Source organism: Myotis nattereri (genome assembly GCF_964212035.1).
Source record: "Myotis nattereri genome assembly, chromosome: 6".
Classification (NCBI taxonomy): Eukaryota; Metazoa; Chordata; class Mammalia; order Chiroptera; family Vespertilionidae; genus Myotis; species Myotis nattereri.
Window position 1 is genome coordinate 51,768,985 of NC_138081.1, and position 13,195 is coordinate 51,782,179.

Genomic DNA, 13,195 nt, shown 5'->3' on the forward strand with positions numbered 1-13,195 from the left:
TTAAATCTGAAAACACATATAACTTTAATTTATAGTATTTATCTTCTATTGTGTATTTTCTTATTTTTCTGCCATGTTTCTGCGTAACTTTATCTGTTACACTTTTAATTCATTTTTGAGAATTATATTTAATTGTTATTTTTCTAGAAAAGTTTCTCGTTAATTCTTTTTCATTATGAATAACTCTAGATATATTCATTATAATTAATATTGTAAAGGTTTTGCTTACTTTCAGGTAAATTCCCCTTTTTCAGCTTGATTGTTCACCCTTTATATATGATAATCTTATCTATGCTTAGCAAAATAAGCCAGTCAGAGGAAGACAAGTATCACATGATCTCAATCGTATCTGAAATTTGATGAACAAAATTAACTGATGAACAAAATAGATCCAAAGACATTGAAGCATGCAAAAGACTGAAGAATCTCAGAGGGAAGGGGGGCAGGAAGAGATTAACCAAATAACTTATATGCATATATGCATAGCCCATGGACACAGACAGTATTGTGGTGAAGGCCTGACTAGGGTCTGGAGCAGAGTGGAGAGGTATACCAAAGGGGAAACAAAGGGGACATTCTAATACTTTCAACAATAAAGATAAATTAAGGGGAGGGGAGGAAGGGGGGGGGAGTCAAAGCACATATAGAATACACTTTCAAAATCTAACTAAATCTAAGAACAACCAGATATCTTTAAACATTTTTAAGTATTCAGTGCATTTGAGTCATTGAGATCATATTGGTTCGATATTATGTTTGTTTTTAAATGAAATGAAAAAAAAAAGTCACAAATAAGAGTTATCTTTAGTTCTGTCTCTATACTATAAAACTGTTAAAAGTATGAAAATAACTAATTATTAATAATGATTCTTTTTAACAAGGGATATTGTTACACAGAGATTGCTTAAGCCTGGATGGTTTATCCAGATTTTATGGTATTAACACTTTTATATTGAAAGTTTACCATATGCAAAAGAAATGATATGTTCTAGTTTAGAACAAATTAGTTTTGATACTAATGGGTTATGTAGTTTTATAAAGAAAATTATCTTACAAAGAGCCATTCAGTTCGCCTTTTAATAGATTAGGCTGTTTCTGTCCAAAGTGGCCAAACCTTCTCTCTTAAGAAAACCAGGTGAGGCATACTAATGGTTGGACTGTTAAGCACGTCATTTAATATTATTCGCTAACATTTATTGATTCTTGAAAGAGACTTGCTAGTAAAGGCTCATTCCTGTACTGCTAAGATTAAGTTTATCCTGCATTGACACTGTAGTTTAATCATTTAAATGTCTTCCAAGTTCAAGTTTTACATTTTAATTTATTCTTAGGCCTGTGACAGTACAACTAAAACTTAAGACTTTGCTCGCTGGAATGATTTAGCCTTGATTTTAATAAGCCTCAGCAAATTGGCAGCTTTAAATAACACAATCAAAGCAGTATTTTTCAAGATTTTTGTACATACTCTCATGATTATAAATGTTATGAACAATAGGATGTGATTGTTCATAGAGAAAGAAAATTTCCTTTTATAAATTACAATGCATCTATTCTTTCCAAGTAAAAAAAACAAAAAACAAAACTTCAAAATAGTTTTGAAATGTGGCTATTTTAATAGCTTTTGGGGGCAAAAAGTATAATTTGAGCCAATCAAATTAAAAGTTGCCTAAAATTTTCTTATTTTATTATTGTATCTGAATTTACTTATGAAAAGGAAAAGTACCCAAAGGTTGCAAACGAAGTAACAGAAGTTAATGTGTTTAATTACTCAAAACTCATATCTTCTCTCACAGGATTTCTTTGTATTTCTATAGTTTCATATTTATAAGAATGGCAATCTCATTGGCTATCAAGTGGCCATTTCAAATGTCCCTTAAATTTTTTTTTTTTTTTTTTTTTTTTTTTTTTTGCTATAGAATATAAAGAGTCACAATATTCAGTAAGAACTCACTTTTCTAAGAAGTCTTAGGCTGTTTGGCTGTTTGGCTACAAATGTATCTCGTTTTGTGAAATTCTTCAGATATTTCCTATTTCCTTTATTTTCTATGGAGTTTTCTCAGACATCATCTTCCGAACATTTTTTTTTTCTTAGAAAACATTTCACTTAATTTTAACATGGGCCTACATAAATATGTTGCATGCACCGGCAATTTCTACCTAGTTATTCGTACAACAATTACAGATGGAATAACATCTGAATGCTCAGATTGAGTTTTCCCAGAAACTGCTAGCCTGGGTAGCAGACATAAGGTACGCAGCATATTAGACATGTGACTAGAGCTCCTATTTATAAATCTTAAAACAATTAAAAAGTACTCTAATCCATGGATTGGCCAAAAGATGACAAGTTTAAATCAAGCACTTACTGTTTTTTAAAATATATTTTATTGATTTTTTCCAGAGAGGAAGAGAGAGAGATAGAAAATTAGACACATCGATGAGTGAGAAGCATCCATCAGCTGCCTCCTGCACGCCCCCTACTGGGGATGTGCCTGCAACCAAGGTACATGCCCTTGACCGGAATCAAACCTAGGACCCTTCAGTCCGCAGGCCGACACTCTATGCCAGGGATGGGCAAACTTTTTGACTCAAGGGCCACAATGGGTTCTTAAACTGGACCAGAGGGCCGGAACAAAACCATGGATGGAGTGTTTGTGTGAACTAATATAAATTCAAAGTAAACATCATTGCATAAAAGGGTACGGTCTTTTTTTTTTTTTTTAGTTGTATTCATTTCAAACAGGCCGGATCTGACCCGCGGGCCATAGTTTGCCCACGGCTGCTATATGCAGTGGTTCTCAACCTTCCTAATGCCGTGACCCTTTAAAACAGTTCCTCATGTTGTGGTGACCCCCAACCATAAAATTATTTTTGTTGTTACTTAATAACTGTAATTTTGCTACTGTTATGAATCATAATGTAAATATCTGATATGCAGGATGTATTTTCATTGTTCGTGACCCACAGGTCGTTCTGCCGTTTGGTTACTTTGTGGGCCGCAAGGCACAGGGGCAGGTCTTAGCCCATCCTCTGCACTCCCACCTGGTCCCTCCTGCCACGGCCCCTGGTCCCTTGTCTGCTGGAAGCCCCTCTCCTGCCACCACCACTCTCATGTGCGGGTGGCGCTGGCCCTGGTCACACCTGCTGATGGCGCAGAGCTATTGGGGCTGGCACCAGCAACAGGTGCAAGCAGTGTCTCCGGCACCAGCAGCGGGTGCAAGTGGTGCTATCGCCAGCAGCGGGTATGAGAGGCAGCTGCCAGCCCTGATCACCCCTCAGGAGCAGGGGGAGGTGGAGAAGCCCTGAGGGGTGATTGAGGTTGGCAGTCGCTGCCCACTGATGGCGCCGAGCAATTGGGTGTGAGCACTGTGCAGGACCGCAGCGTGCAGGAGCAAAGAATTTTCAGTCACCATCAGAGTCTTGCCCCAATGACAGCTACTATCACCTCGCCTTGGTCTGGCACCCCCGCTCAGCTGCTCCACCATCCTGCAGCGGCTGATGCCCACCATGTTCCATGCACACCCCCTGGTGGTCAGCGCACGTCATAGTGACTGGTTGTTTGGTTGTTTGGTTGTTTCACCGTTTGGTCCTTTTGCATATTAGGGTTTTGCATATTGCATACTAGTAGATAATATAATGACAAAGTGAAAAGCTTGACTTTAATTGAAGGGTTACTGAGAGAAGCTTTTAAAATGGTATGTGGTGGCTTTTTTAGGCAGGAATCACCATGACTGAGAACAGTGCTGGCCAACAACCTCTGGAGTACTACATTTGGGCAAGATTTAGTTCATTAACTCTGAGCATATTACTTAAAAACCTTAAAAAGCCCTAACCGGTTTGGGTCAGTGGGTAGAGCGTCAGCCTGCGGACTTCAAGGGTCCCAGGTTCAATTCCGGTCAAGGGCATGTACCTTGGTTGCGGGCATATCCCCAGTAGGGGGTGTGCAGGAGCCAGCTGATTGATGTTTCTCTCTCATCGATGTTTCTAACTCTCTATTCCTCTCCCTTCCTCTCTGTAAAAAAATCAATAAAATATATTTTAAAAAACCCTTAAAAATGATAATCATGTTTGCTACCCAAGTAACTTACATTATTGTGAAAGTTTACTAATAAAAGTATAGCATTCTCCCACTGTATAAATTATTGTATTTTTTCCTAACATATCCAAATCTTGAAAGAGTCCTACATTGTATTTTGGAAGGAAAGTAACATTTTGACTTCTGAAAGATATTTTAGCCATAGATCCTAAATAAACCTATTCAAATAATCCCTGTATAACTATTAATTCTCCTTTAAGTCATGAATCTCTAAAACATATGCACCTGTGTCTCCTCAGTAGACAATGTTATCAATAAACAATGAATTTCCCTAGATTTGACAACTATTTTCTCTTGTAATACCCAGTAAAAACCCTACACCTAACACTTGTTCTTCCTCCCTTTCTCCCTCCTTCTCATACCCTATTTGATATTTCTTAATTTATTTGTGTCTATCTCTGTGTCTATCTCTAAATCTATCTACTATATCTATCTATCTATCTATCTATCTATCTATCTATCTATCTATCTGTATTTTATTGAAATACAGTAAGTCCCTTGTTTAAGATGCTATTACATATCAGTGAATAAGACTAATTCACTGCCTTTATCATGGTGGGATATTGAGATCCTAAAAACACACAAATACATAAATGATACATTTGTACATATCAAGAAAGTCTGTGAATTATAATAGGACACTTAGATAAAGAGTGCTTCTGGTGAGTAGTGCAGGCTAGAAGTGGTTATTTTTATGAACATAGGGAAGTTTTCCCTCAGGAGGTAACATTAGTCTTGGATGACAAGTAAATGATGTAAACAAAGACATGAGCACAGTAAGAATAGACAATTTTCCATGATCAAGCAAAATTGTGTTGGTGAAAGTGTAGGTTGACTAGAGAACAAATGAGGCTGATCTGCTAGGCAGATGCCATATTAGGTAGAAAGGCGTTGGCCACAGTCATTGCTAGGCAGCTATTCTAAGTGTATTGGGAAGGTACTGGAATACCAGTAAGAATCTCAGCAGATATTTCATGAACCTTTCTGATAGTTATCAAGAAGTTTTCCTAGTGGTTTTCCTCTTCGACTCGAATGTGTTTGCAAGAAGCTACCTGATGCTATTTCTACATCCCACATTGTTGTTCTCATTCATGGAAATGTTCTTCTGCAGACTGCTTCTGCCTTTCCTGTTTCTGCACTTGTTACAGCATTTCTCTGCCTGTTGTCCCAAAGCCTTTGGGTGTTAAAGCCACCCCAGTAGCAGTGGAAGAATTAGCAAAGGTGGAGTCTTTGTCTTCACTCCATGGTGTATTTTGTCCTTTGGTTCTACAGGTATCCTTGTTATTGTGACTCTAACAAGCCTTAACGTAGCATAGTAGTATCCTATGTACACCCCTTTCTTTCAGGAGCTAGAAATGTCCATTTCTTTGGACATTTTTATTGGACTCTTACTTAATTTCCTGATTTTTTAGCTAAACCAAGCAAACAAATGAACAAATACAAAGCATACTAGCATATTCACTAATTCAACTACACATCAATATTTAGTACTGAGTTCCACCAGGCCAGTAACAACTTGGGCCCAGCTCAGACAAATCTCTTATAGAGACATTTATAGAAAATATGTATATTTTAAGCTAAGAGTAATCTAATTTATATCCATTAAAGAGACTGAAAAAATATGTGTTAAAGTGGTTTTTTATCTGTATGACTGTAAAAATTTGTTTCTTATTAAAACTCTTCTGATTGTTAAAGGAATATGTATTCATTTTGAAAATTTGAATATGCAAAATTATAAAACAATCAAACACTAGTAATCCTACCATTCAAGGTAGATGTCTGTTAATATTTTGAGGTATTCATGTATGTTTGTACATCTATGTGAATGTATTTGTGTATTGAGTATTTGTACCATTTTAGAAATTGATTTTTCCCTTACTTCATTTTGATCATTTTTACAATATAAATATCTTTCAACAATTTGACTTTATAATCCATAACATGGTTTAGTGTTATATATTAGGGCTATTTATATTCTTTTTTTCTACTGGTACAACAGTTTTGTGCTTTTTTAATTCTCTGCTGAGATTCTGTTAATATTAACCTAATTATAATTTGATATCATTAATGTTAATATCATTATTTCAAATAAAGGAAGTTCTATAATAATGAGTTTGGATATTTGGATGAAGTTTTATTATTACATGGAAGTAATTATATCTATTTCTGTTTTATTAGTTACATTGAGTAGTACTGGTTCTTTAAGTATACAAAGTTCTAGTCTGCGATTTTAGGGTTTAATTAATCTCTCAGTTATTTGGAGTATGTCATTGAATACTTATTTTTTGTAAAAAAAAACACATGTAGGTGGCACATTTTATAAGACATTATTTATCTAAGAACAACTTTTTAAATTTATTTTTTAATTTTTCCTCCTCTACGTAAATATCATGTTGGCTGTATCTGGAAACCTTGTTTAACAGTCTTCCTTATCTTTTGGCATTCTTGTTTTCAGAGTTTGAAGTAGGCAGATAGTTTCCCTTTTGTAGGTACTAATTATTCTTTTACAAAAAGCAATTTATAGATTATTTTTAAGTCATTTAAAAGTGCAACATATGAACAGAGTTATTTCTAAGTTCTAGTATATTTTAATTAACATTGCCTAATCCTCTGTGAACTTTTCCTATATGCAAATTAAAGTCTTTATCACAGGAAGATTTTTAAAAATTATTTTTAATCTACGATTGCATAACTGGACATCTTCCCTCCTTTTGGGTTGAGTCACCATAATTTTTTATGATCATTTTTTATTTTATTAATTTCATATTAACATCCTTTGTAGTTTTTTTAAAAAAAATATATTTTATTGATTTTTTACAGAGAGGAAGGGAGAGAGATAGAGAGTTAGAAACATCGATGAGAGAGAAACATCAGTCAGCTGCCTCCTGCACACCTCCCACTGGGGATGTGCCCGCAACCCAGGTACATGCCCTTGACCGGAATCGAACCTGGGACCCTTCAGTCTGCAGGCCGACGCTCTATCCACTGAGCCAAACCGGTTTCAGCTCCTTTGTAGTTTTTATTTAAGCAGTTATATAGTCATACACTGTCTTTTCAGTTTCCTAATCAGAACGTCATTAATCTTGCATAGATTTCATTGAATTCTATTGAGAACTTGAATGAGACATTTTCTCAAAGTTGTTTCTTATATGACACTGCTTACAGTTTATTTCAGTGATTCCCTTCTTTCAATATACTAGTACAGTATTTGCATATAGTTTGAGATTTTTTTCAAGATGCTTATTTTTTTTTTATTTCCTGGTATTCATATTTGTAATAACTGTTCTTTATGTCTTTCAGATCTAGACAAAAGAAGAGGAAAAATGCTAGATTTTCGGTGATTTCCTTATCAGCTTCATTTGCCAGGTACCTTGAGGAGAAAGGTAAGTTGGCTATAGTTCAATGTAATTTGAACAGAAAGTGTCCTCTTCTCTCCTAGATTTCCCCCTGCTGTGTTTGGTATGACTTCCTTGCTTTGGTAGGTGACTATTCCTACTGTTTATGCAACATAGTAGCCATCCTTAAAACAGCAGGTTTGGCATGGCCTTTAGTTTTTTGCCTGTTAGGGTTGTCTCTGAAAATTATAAACCAGGGGTAATTGCAAGTTTAGAATCTCTAAGGAGTATAGCTTCTTGTATCTGACTCTGTTGCTGGAGTTGCTGATGAATCAGTATGTTCATTTTGATTTGATGCACCAGTGCCTTGTGTCCTCATACTGTAAGTGAAGAAATGTTTGGGGGAGCTGTGATATTCACTCTTTTATTCCTCTAGGTTCTGTTCCTTCCCTCCGTGGGGGCATTAGTGAATGTCTAGAATATTCTACATCTGCCAGTATCCATTCTTTATGTAGCAGAAATAAATTCCTTGAATATACTAGATGATTGTGTCCATACTTTCCCAGTTTTAAGAACTCAAGCCACACGCACACATACAGGCACACACATGCACACACACATACACTGAGCATTGCAATGGGAATCAAAGATTTTTTTTTTTACTGCTACTTCCCCTAGAAGATATAATTTTATTTTTAAAAAAATAATTTTTCCAAAACCCGCTTCATCTTCCTTGGCCCCTACATACATTTGTTATGTTTGTCAACAAATATAAAGTCCATCTTTTAAAATATAATTAGATGATGTTTTTTGAAGAAACATTACTAAGTGTACATAGTTTTCTGTGTGGGCATATGGGGGTGGTTGTGAGCATTGCAGTAACATGCAGGCAGATCTTGTCTTTGAGAATATGATCCTTACTGGAGATGTAAGACATAAAAATAACTACCTAAGGCATAAAATGTAAAATGTCCTAAGTAATAATGACAAGAAGCACCCAGCGTGCTTGAAGGAAGGAAGAACATTTGTTGGATTGTAGGCAGTGGCAGTTTAACTGGTTCTTCAAGGATGGATGTGGTTTCAGTAGGTTTGAGCAGCAGTTAATCCAGGTTAAGGAGAAAGGAATGGATTTCAGACTGTGAGAGGCAGGCTAGAGGGATTTGATGCATTATCTTACAGGATGCTTATTAGGAACGCTCATCATGGTTTTGGATAGAACTTTTGCATCGTTGCAGCTGGAACTTTAGTTTGTTATTACTTTTTAAGTCATTTTGTATCTTTGAGTAAATAACTATTTCTTGAATCATTTTTCTGTAGTGAGCTTATGATGAAATAACACAACTTCAGCAGCTTGAATTAAAGGTTTTGTAGATTTCAGCTTACATTGTTTTTATTAAAAATGTTTCTCTTCTCCAACTGTTTTAGGAAAGGGTTTGATCAAACAGGAAATAGTAAGTTGATCTTTGTGACCGTTTGTTAGCAAAGTTTCACCTAAATTTTCACTCTATGCAAAACCGGATTGCAACATATTCTAAGAATCAGAATAACTTTGATTTAACAAAAATGTTTTTCTTTCTTTACTGATAGCTTGTTTCTGAAGCCTTGTGTATTGAAAAATAAAATATCTTAGTAAGTGAAAGTCAAATAATGTGTAAATGCATTGGGTGGGCAGCATAGGCCACTGACAACATTTTAACATTTAATTTTCTCCATTACCAACAAAGTGGATATTTTTCCAGTTTAGAATAACTAAAAGTAAAGAAAATCACCTTTTAAAAGATTATATTAGATACTGTTTATTTCTGTTCATTTTTTATAATAAGGACATTGTGACATCTCTGTATCTATATTTTTGTCTCTAGCTATAGATATAACTAAATCTCTCTGTCTATCTATCTGAAAAAATATTAAAGGAACTGACTTGTGATTATAGGGGCTGGCAATTTTTGAATTTGTAGGGAAGGCTGGCAAACTGGAAATTCATTCAGGAGTTGATGGTATGGTGTTGAGGCCACATTTCTTCTTTCCTGAAAACCTTAGTTTTTTCTCTTGAAACCTCCAATTGATGGGATGAGTCTCACCCACATCATCAAGGGTAACTAGGAGATGTGGATGTGAACTGCTTCTACAAAATACCTTCACCATAACACCTAGGTGAATGTTTGATTAAGCAATGGATTACTACAGCCGAGCCAGGCTGACATATAAAACTGACCATTGCATTTCCTCTAACAGTGTCTATCAAATAATGTCAATGACTTCAGGGCATGCTTCCCAGTTTAAGAAGCATAAGCTAGTTTTCAGAGGAGCATAAATGTGGTTATCCAATATCAACCCCATGAAATCTTAAGCTAAGTAAAGATGATTTCTAAAAATTGAACTTAGCTTGGAGGAAAGATATAGAAAATTGAGCATTCATTTACATTTGCCAATGATGATTCTGATCAGGGGAGTTCAAAGTGATGAAATAGAGCTGAGGCACTGGAGTGTTTCAAATCACTCCAGGAGTTTCTAGCACTTTATATAGAATTAACTCTTTACTCATCCCCTTACACTAAATTGATCTTTTAAAAAATGGTCAATTACAAAGAAATACAGAAACTAAGTTCTCAGGAAGTTCTAAAGTGACTCCTTTGTAATTGGACAGTGCCCTAAATTTTCCTACACAATGCTGTACCGTTTATAGAGAAATCTCATGAGTACCTTCCATGGTTATGCTATTACTAAAAGCCCGGTGCATAGATTTGTGCACCAGTAGGGTCCATTGGTCTGGCCTGTGGGGATTGGGCCAAAACCAGCTCTCCAACATCCCCCCGAGGGGTCCCGGATTGTGAATGGGTGCAGGCCAGGCCGAGGGACCCCACCGGTGCACAATCAGGACTGGGGAGGGACCATGGGAGGTCTCCAGAGCATATTCGGCCCATCTCACCCAGCCCTGATTGACTGGACCCCAGCAGCAAGCTAACCTACCAGTCAGAGCGTCTGCCCCCTGGTGGGCAGTGCAAATCATAGCTACTGGTCAAATGGTCAAATGAACTGTCGGACACTTAGCATATTAGGCTTTTATTATATAAGATTAGTTTATTAACCTGTAAGTATTTGGAGGCAAAGCTTCTGAACTTATCAACCCCAAAATAGTTGTGCATAAATAAACCTGGAAGAGAACAGAGATTGTAGCTTTAGCATTTTAATTTGTTTTCATATTGTTAAAAGATCTTTAATGTAAATAGATATGCTATTAACACAGAAATTAGGTCACGAAATTTTTATGCAATTTTAGTAAGTATACCAACTTATTTTAATTAAATATTGCTTAAATATGAGTATTTATCATTTTATGAATTAGGAACAAGTTATTATTAAGTGGGTGTGATTTTAAACCTTACAAGGATACAATATTATAACTACCAATTCCCATTGGTTATAAATATATTCCTACAATTTATTTTTACATTAATATCAAAAATGTGTATTTAATAAGCAAATTTGGAAAAATGAATGAAAATAAGTCAGTTATTTTCATTTATGAAAAATTCATATCAATATAATAATTGCTTTTCAAATAAAATTATGAATGCTAGCAGGACTGTTGAAATCTTACAGCTTGTTTCCTTTCCTTCTTGGCATTTTATAAACATTATAAAAGATGTATTCAATCTAAGATTTTTTTCTATTTCTTAGCTGAAATGAATGTTTTCATTGTTTAATGATTCAGTCCCAAGATTACCTAATTCCCTCTATGGTCACTTAATACATAATCAACAAACTTGATTCTCTGGTTCAGTGTAAGGGGTAGCTATTTTTCTAGGCTAGAAAGAGAAAACTATTCTTTCATTTTTTCCCTTGAGCTCTGCAGAGGCAATTCCCTCATATATGATCCTATCATGTGTTTGCCCTGAGAAAGGAGTATTTTTTAACCCAGTCACACTTGCTTGCGTGCTTGTAGGAACAGAGGGGGCCATCTCTGGGAGGACTTTGTTACTAGAATGCACACTCCTACACAGTTTATCTTTGATATTTATTTTTCTAATGCCTATTGTTTCGAAAACCACTATTTTTTAATGCCATCTGTTCAAAAGTACTGTCCTTGGAAATTTATATTCATTATCTTGTATAATTTTAATAATAAACTTAATAGTTATAATTTATCCTCACTTTAAAGATGAGTTTAGTCTGTTTAAGTGGTATACTCATGTATACCTATCTAGTTGGTAAGCTTAAGATATATGCCCAGCTATGTCATTATACTGAATCCTTCCCAGAGCTAGTGTTTATCTACTATAAGGTAAGAATCAATGCTTCCAGCGATATTTTAATGGTGGCTTCTCAGTCATTTAGGACCTGATGCATCAGTTTATTGATTGAGATTGGCCTATTTCAAAAGTTAAACAAAAAGGGGACCATTTATTTTCTCTTCATTAGTCTTGCTCTTTATGAAAATAGAATTACTACCAGAAGAGTAGCATGGCCTTGGTTACTATAATAGAACATGTTTGCCCTCTTGCTTTGCAAATTTTGTTATTTTATAGCTGTTCTAATTTTAGCTCATCACATTTCTCTATAAATAATAATTCCTACATTAAAGGAGAATTCTAAGATGGTAGTTGAACAGATGACTCAAACAATAATTCTAACCATTGCTGGAGTAAACTAATCTCTTTATATTCTACTATTTTAACCTCACTCACACCCCACCTTGTCTCTGCTCCCTTGAAATCTGCCTGTTTTTATTAGTTCCCAGGCCTCTGCTTTTCATTCACCTATTTTTTTTTTTTGCTAAAGTAGGTTGAAACATATATTAGCACATTAGCCTTTATTAGCTTTATTTATTAAATATATAAGCAAGTAGCAGTATTATAAGGTACTATTAAAATTAAATAAATGTATTTTTATATTTATACTACTTCTTAGATATTAAATTCATATTCCACTTAATATTATATTGTACCAGAGGGAGAAAAATAATTCTTTAATTTTTCAAATATTTCCATGTGATTACCAATATTTCCCGTAATCCTTGAAAGTAAGTTGATTTCGTAATTTGTCTCAAACTAAGTTGATGTAACTAGTTTTAGCCAGTGGACTTATAGAACAGACAATGTTTCACTTACTAACTGAAAACAATGAGCAATGATGTGCTTTCCTCACCACTCTATCCCAGGCCCCACCAATGTCAGAGACCAGGATTTATGGATGAGATAGCTCTATGATGAAAGAAGGCCACTGGATATTTATCTTACTTGAAAGAGCAACAAATTTTATAGGATTAAACTATTGATATTTTGGGACTAATTTGTTACTGTTGTGAGGCCCAGCTGATTCTGAATTATACACTAATTCAGTCTCCAAATACGTGGCATGCCTTCCTCCTTCCCACAATATTCTTTTAAATTAAAAATATATATGTTTTTAGAGTAAGAGGAAGGAAGAGGGAGAGAGATAGAAATATCAATGATGAGGAAGAATCATTGATTGGCTGCTTCTGGCACATCCCCTACTGGGGATCAAGCCTGCAACCTGGGCTGGTGCCCTGACTTGAAATCAAGCCAGACCTCCTGGTTCATAGGTTGATGCTCAACCACTGAGCTACACTAGCCAGGCATTCCAATAAAATCTTCACTGTAAATTCTTTTCTTCATAATTTTAATTCTAATGATTTTCTTTAAAAGGTGGTTTTGCTAGATATATATTTTTTCAAGATGTCTCAATAAGCTTGACTCTAGATCACAACATAAATTCAAAATGCTCTAGAAATAGAAATTAA

The 13,195-nt window shown here is 35.2% G+C and overlaps 1 pseudogene across 1 annotated transcript in view; it reads left to right on the plus strand.

Annotated features, from left to right (window-relative positions):
• Window positions 1-3,147: 3,147 nt before the first annotated feature.
• LOC308520842 (TCF3 fusion partner-like) overlaps window positions 3,148-13,195 on the plus strand; it is a 201,167-nt pseudogene continuing 191,119 nt past the window's right edge. Inside the window, exons 1-3 of the transcript in view lie at window positions 3,148-3,242; window positions 7,397-7,479; window positions 8,857-8,882. The product of the transcript in view is annotated as a TCF3 fusion partner-like (transcript). The remainder of the gene's footprint in view (window positions 3,243-7,396; window positions 7,480-8,856; window positions 8,883-13,195) is intronic.